Here is a 7,392-nt window from a genome sequence, read left to right as displayed (position 1 = left end):
AAGAAAAGCATGTAGCTCACAAATTTGGATCCACATTGCTCTAGCTCGAAGGAGCAGATTTCTCTCTGGTCTCTGCCTGCTTTTTCATAATGCTCCCCTCTGGTTTTCCAGCACATCAATAGTTTTGCCAAGGATTTTGGCAGCCTATGCTGTGAATTTGGGTATCACGGCTCCCCACACATTCATATAACTTCCTTCCTTTACTTGCTTCCTTAATTAAGCATCATAGAATTTTATAACTGGAAAGCATCTTAGAAAGAATGTGGTCACCTCATTTTAAATGGGAAGCACCAGGAGTCTCAGAAGGTAAAATGAGTTGTCCAGGGTCACGGAGCCAGTTAATGGGTTGGATTCCCTAATTCAGTCCTGATGAATAGCTGTGATGCTGGCACCAGGAGCACTCTATGGTTCTAATGCAATTGGATAGTGCAAAAGATATGAAAGATACCATCTCAGTCCTCAGTACACTTGTATCTTTTTTAAAGAGATCACGTGTACACAAGAAAGCAAATCGTTAACAACTACAAAACCAACCTCACTTCTAGTTCAAAATACTATAATACTAACTAAATACAAACTTAAGAGCGATAAGGCTACAAGCTCAGGCAACCAACCTAGAGTGCATTTGCCTTAGCACCCTAGGAAAGAAGACATTTTAATACATCAGAAATCCATGTAGTATTACTGTATTTCTTCAGACTACAAATGCATCATGCCAGTAAATGCATAATTCCTATGGCACTGGTAAGTGTCAGAAGGCTTCTGAAATTTTTCCACTTTGAAATTTTGGCAAATTAAATTTGTTTTAAGTGCTTGGCTTTCAGTGTCTCTCTCTAATATGAATCCACTACAAATCTCTTTTGATAGAATGTTGGGTTACATTTCCAGGCATATGAGATGTAAGGACTAATTTTTAGGAACTTTCAGTTTCCTCTTCATCCCTGCGTCTTTACATCTATTAATGGGAAAGGCATAACTTTATCTAGAGTATTCAGTGTATCACGCAAGCTCTTGTATGTGTATGAAGAATAGAAACTTTTTCTAATTATTTGTTCTATGTAGCCTTCTTTTTATAATGAAGTGACATAAGCATAGAGTTAAATTGTGGTTCTAAACATGTGAATTGATGAATTAATCAAGAAGTGGATAAGTTAAATAATGATGATACAAATATTTAATTTTTGATTAATTTGTAGCATATAACATAGTTTTATTTAATTACAAGTTTATATTCAAGGCCAGTTGTTACTTTTACAGATATGCTCCATTTAGTTTTTGTTTAAAGCCTTGGAATGGTTTATAATATGAATTGGGTGAAAGTAATAGCATATTATAAAAACAATCCCTTTCAAACTCTAGAAGCAATTAAAGCTGCATTTGTTAACCAATTTGTTTATCTGAATAAAAATCTTTCTGAATGAAGAATTTTATTTTGCAACATTCTTGCAAAATTCCTCTTTGTTTTTGGATAGACTGTTGCCCTTGTCAAATGGTCAAATGTCTTTTGATTCACAGCAATGGAAGGAAACGACTTTACCACCTTCTTCCTCTGGAAAGAAGGGAAGGATGTTGAGGCTAGAAGCAGCAATGTATTGGGCTGATACACTGATGGAACCAAAAGCCTTGTTCAAAGTGTGATATTTTGGCAGGCAGAGAGTTTTAGGTGGTGTTACATAATGGGTTCTGCAAGTGGCCACAAACTTATTTAAACACTTACTGGAATTAACATTTATTGCCTGGGACATAAAGTGATTGCAAAATGCTTGCATGAGTCTGAAATGATAAAGGCTTTCTGTATCCTGGGCCAGAAACAGGAAAAGAGAAGTTTGTTGATGGTGTTTATAACCAAGTATTATTTGTAAGGATCAAAAAGCAATTATTATGGTTAAAAGTAATTTAGCTAAGACTTTTTTTTTCTTTTTTTTTTGCAGCGAGCAGTTGAAGTGAAAACAAGAGCATGGAAAAGGAGATATATTTTGGTAGATCCAAAAATCTATGTTTGATAGAGTCTTCACAGAAAGAGTCGAAATTGACAACATGCTTATTGCTTTGGCTTTGGATGTTGGTTGGGAACATGGTTCCAGAATATCCACACTTCAAAGTAGATCTTACTTTCTGGAAGAGTAGAAAGCTCATTACATTAGTTAATTTGAGAAGTAAGACAAGGGCTCAGAAAGGTACTAGTTATTAGTACCTTATACACTAGCCTGCGTGGCATTCTTACCATAACAGTGAATTGTCATGGTAAGAATTGTGGTTTTAAACCTCTTTTCCTCAGACGTTACATGGAGTAATATATGTATCCACATACATATTAAAGTAGGAGGTAGATATTATATTGACTGGTGACTTGAGGACATGATACACAAAATAGGTAACGTTTGATGAAGCTTGAAATGAGCCAAGAAAGGACAAATCTGGATAACACACTGTAGTCTTGGTGATGAGAAAGGAGAAAGGAAAGATAATGAAGATGGATATCATATTGTTTTGCCTTGAATTTGCAGAAAGAGATATTTGGATTATGACATTACCTTAAAAAAGGCAGTTGATATTACTCAGTGAAAGTTAAGAAGCCAAGAAAACTATGTGTGTGTACATATATGTATATATATGTACATGTTTATTTCTTTTTTTAAAAAAATTCTTACCTACCTCTCTACTATAAAAAAATTAATTTCATTCTTTTTTGTTGCATTTAAACTTTATCTTGGTAATAGTCATATTACAAATTTGCCTATATTGTTGGTATCATATTGTTACTATATAGATATATTATATTTGTAAGCATAAATGTGTGGTATTCAAATGTTTAACTGGTAATATTCATATTACAAATTTGCCTATATGTTTGGTATGATATTGTTACTATATAGATATGTTATATTTGTAAGCATAAATGTGTGGTATTAAAATGTTTAACAACTCTCCATTTTTTCTCAACTAACCCTCCGACAAAAGGCTGTATTTATATAAAACTGACAGAGTTTTATGGTGGATCATTTTCTTACATTAATTACATAGGTAGTATTATTTTAGTTGGAGGTCAAATAACATACTATCAATGACAATTTAGAGATAAATTGCTTTGAAATCCTGATATGGAAGAGCTATAGAAATAACATAGGTGACCTCACGTTTTTAAGATAGCCTCTCTGCACCATATGGCTAGTCCCAAATGGAGATCAAGAAAGCAAGGTCATTTTTAATCTCTACATACATCTTGCTTTCCTGGTTTAACACTAATCATTCATTGTATTCTGCATATTGGAAGGGAGTAGATGAAGGATACTAAGAATTCACTTTGAAAACATGTACTCAATGTTTCATGTCCAAAAACTCCCAGGGATTAAACAATCAGAAAACCCTACATCATTTGCATTTTAATGGATAAAAATAAGAGTTGAAACATTTCTTTACACTTAAACTACCATGAACAAGCTTACGTAGCTATTAGAAGTGAAGATGGGGAGGAGGAGGAAGAAGGGGACTCTGAAATTTAAGGAAAATTCATTTCTTTTACAGAATTGGAGCTAGGCTGATTAAGTCAAGGTGCCTGACTCTGCTAGAGACACATTTTCCTAATGAAAAATACTGTAACTTCAGACCTTTCACATTTTCCATGAATAGATGTCATTACTCATTATCACATTTATCATTACTTGTAAAACAGTGAGGTGGCAGCAGGGGGGAAAGGACTAAAATAGAATCGAAAAAAAAAAATTGGTACTAGCTAAGGTAATTTAAATGAAGCTTTTTTGTTCCAGAAGCAAAGGCGACCTCTGTGATTACTCCATCATACCTTTGGGAAACTGACATAAGGTAGTGGACAACTATAATGGAAAGAATAGTAACTACGGTTTCTCTCCACCCTCCTCTAATTCTGCATTAGAAATGAAAAAAAGCTTGACTGGTAAAATTCTGAAACAGATAATGAGTTGTTTAAGTGATAATTACTGAATCTCATTTTTAGAAGCCCATTAACAGGTATCTCTTTAGTCATGAGAAAATTATTCATAAATGTTAAATTATGTGATCACATGTGCAAGTTTCTTTCAAATTATAGAATCTGACTAATTTCACAGTAACTGTTTGCCATTAATCGGCTTTAAGATTTAATCAAGTAAAGGCATCATTGATTAATTCTAATTTGTAAAGCCAAAAAAAGTGTAACATTATTATCTTTAGTCAAACTTCTTCAAATGTTCATGCAAGGTAGAAATTGAAAACAACAGGTACTCCTGTGCTTACAGTTTCTCCAGTTCAAAGAACAAAATTCATCAATGGGGAGCTGCAGTGGATCGTAGAGTAAAATCTTGCTGCCCAACTAGAGAATAAAAAGAGTTTGACCAGACTTATAACAATGACATAATGGCCATTTTGTTGAGTTCTTAATGAGTTTAGTAGGTAATGAAATGGGAAAGGTTCTCTTGTCCCCCTCGCAGGGTGTGCGGTGGGGGTGTGGCTTGCTTCCTCAGTGCCCCACTGCTCAAACTTCTAGGGGAGCATACAGACGGGCAGGCTGTGGGGCTCCAACCCCACGGCAGTGTCTAGGGGTGAATGTTTACAGCTCTTGAAGTGCCAGTGGGCGTGTGTTACAGGGTGCTCTTTTAGTTTGCCCTCTCTAGACTGCTTGTGTTAACCAGCTCAGCTGGACCCTCTACTTTGTTGCGAGGACAGAAGGCTTTCTGTATCTCCAGGTTCTTGCCTTGGTGTACCAGAAGAATCAATCACGCATGGTCTTGGAGAATGAGTGCAAAGTTTTATTGAGTGGAGGTAGCTCTCTGCTGCTTTTCCACCAGTGTGCTCTCCACAACCAGCCACTTGTGTGTTCTTCCACTGATGTGTCCTCTCAATGTCCGGACGCTTCTGTCTCTGCCTTTCTAGGATCTTGGGCTTTTATAGGCCTTGGATGGGAAGGTGGTGGGCCAGGGTGGTCTTGGGAAATGCAACATTTGGGCATGAAGTCAGGAGTGCCTGTTCTCGCCTAGGTCCGTGCGGGTAAAGAACTAGCTAGGGACCATGCCTTCCTCTACCCAGCACTTCCCTTCCCCATTCCGTATCATTTAAAGGGACCACACTCTTCCCTTCCCAGCACTCCTATATCAGTAGGAAGAGAGAAGAAAACTCTAGATCACCATCAAGTTCAAGTAATTTCAGATTTTTCAGTGAATATATGTTTGCTGTGTTCTTCAGGTACCAAGATGTAGGGAAATGATTAAAAGGCCCTGAGATATACAATACTGAATGGTAGGGAGGAGGAGGCCTTCTAGGTTGGAAAGTCCCATAGCTGACTAGCTACTAAATGTTCTATCAGCTATTGATAAGACCACGTTCAGAACATACAGAAATTGTAGGATATAATTTTTGTATATTACTTGTCACCAGCTGCTCAATATTATGAATTATACCTGAGACATTACAGAAGTTGAGAATGAATTGTGCCCATAAACAGAAAACATATTAACCTATAGAATACACTCGTTTTCCTTTTAGAGACACGAATACCCCTAGCTCAAGGAGTTGATAGGTATAAAATAGGCAACTAGGGGCATGCAAATATTGTGGAAATGGTGTTTCTGATTGGCACTGGTAGATTTATTATTCGAAATAATCCTGTTGGCAAAAAAAAAGACATTGTTTTTCCGTATCATAAAATCTGATTTCAAAAACGTGCTCCTTTTTGACTTTCTCTATAAGTTTTTAAGTCTGCATTCTTCTCTCATTTTTATTTCCAGGCTCTATTTGTAATTTGTGTATTGCTAACCAGTTTTCAATAAAATATATAATAAATAAGATTTTTGGTTTTTATTTTTCAATTATTCAGTTATTCATAAAGCTGATGGGAGATAGGAAATTAAAGTTTTCAGCAAGCCTTCTTATAAGACTGTGGTTGTATCTGTAGTCTTATTTTTTTGATGACTGTGAACATTAATCAAGCTATAGCTATGCAGGTTGGAATGTCTGTTATGGTCTGAATATCCACAAATTTATATATTGAAATCCTAACTCCCAATATGATGATATTCAGATATTGGGCCTTTGGGAGGCAATCATATCATGAATTCAGAGCCCTCATAAATGAGATGAAGTCCCTTAAAAAAAGAGGCCCAAGGGGATTTGTTTGCCACTTCTGCCACATGAGGACTCATCTAGAATGTGCCCTTAGTGAACTAGAAATCAGGGCCATCATGAGACTCTGAATCTGCCAGTGCCTTTGTCTTAGAATTTTTAGCTTCCAAAACTGCTAGCAATAAATTTCTGTTGCTTAAAAACTACTCCAGAGAAGACACAAACAAATAGAAAAATATCCTATGCTCATGGATAGGAAGAATCAATATTTAAATGGCTATACTGCAGGGATTCACGGTGGCGCTGACATGCCAGCCCCCTGCCCCTTCAGCCCCCTCTGGACTTTGGGCACTGATAAGCATGGAAGGGAGGTCGAGGTGGGGATAAGGGCGGCTTGGCACAGGCCTGCAGGTGCACCTCAGCACAAGCAGCCTGGGCGCCGTGGGCACTGTGGATGGCAGGTTAATGGCAGGAGGAGGCAGACAGGCTCCTGGCTAGAAAGGGGCAGGTCCCCAGTGAAACACCAGCTTCAGGCCAGGGATGACCCGAGAGGCCTGTGGGTCAGGCTGTCAGTTCCATGGACCAGAGTGAAAACTAATGGCGCTTTTTCAGGGCCTGCCCATAATCACCCGTGGACTAATCAGCACGCACTTCCTCTCCTCTGACGCCCATAAAAATCCTGGACTTGGCCAGACTCAGGCAGACGACAGGACAAACCTGCTTCTGGAGAGAAGCTGTCCACTGTGGGTCTCTTCTCTACTGAGAACTCAGCAGAAGACAGGACAACCTGCCTACATAGAGGAGGTACCCACTCCAGGGTCTCCTCTCTGCTGAGAGCTGCAGATTCATCAGGACGACCTGCCTGAGGACAGAAGCTACCAACTACAGGTCTCCTCTGAACTGTTCTGTTGCTCAATAAAGCACCTCTCTGCCTTGCTCACTGGTCCGCATACCTCATTTTTCCTGGATGTGGGACAAGAAGTCAAGACCTGCCAAATGGTGGGGCTGAAAGAGCTGTAACACAAACAGTGCTGAAACATGCACCTCGCTTGCCATATTGCAGGTGACAAGAAGGAGAGAAGGGAGAAGGAGAGAAGAGCTGTGGACCTCAGGGGAGCCCAGACCTAGAAGCTCCCCGAGCCAGGGCAGTGACACCCTCTTTGGGGTTCTGTAGTTCCTGGTGTCTCCAAGCTACCAGGCACCACTGTGCTTCCTGGTGCCAGCCGTCGCAGCTATTTGCAGTACACCTGGTCCAGCCATAGCCTTGCAGTGAGCAGGCACTCATGCCAGTACCTGGAGCTGCCTGCCCTGCCACAGCCA

Source organism: Pongo abelii, chromosome 22, assembly GCF_028885655.2.
Source record: "Pongo abelii isolate AG06213 chromosome 22, NHGRI_mPonAbe1-v2.0_pri, whole genome shotgun sequence".
In the NCBI taxonomy this organism is placed as follows: domain Eukaryota; kingdom Metazoa; phylum Chordata; class Mammalia; order Primates; family Hominidae; genus Pongo; species Pongo abelii.
Note: the sequence above shows the minus strand (reverse complement) of the source record.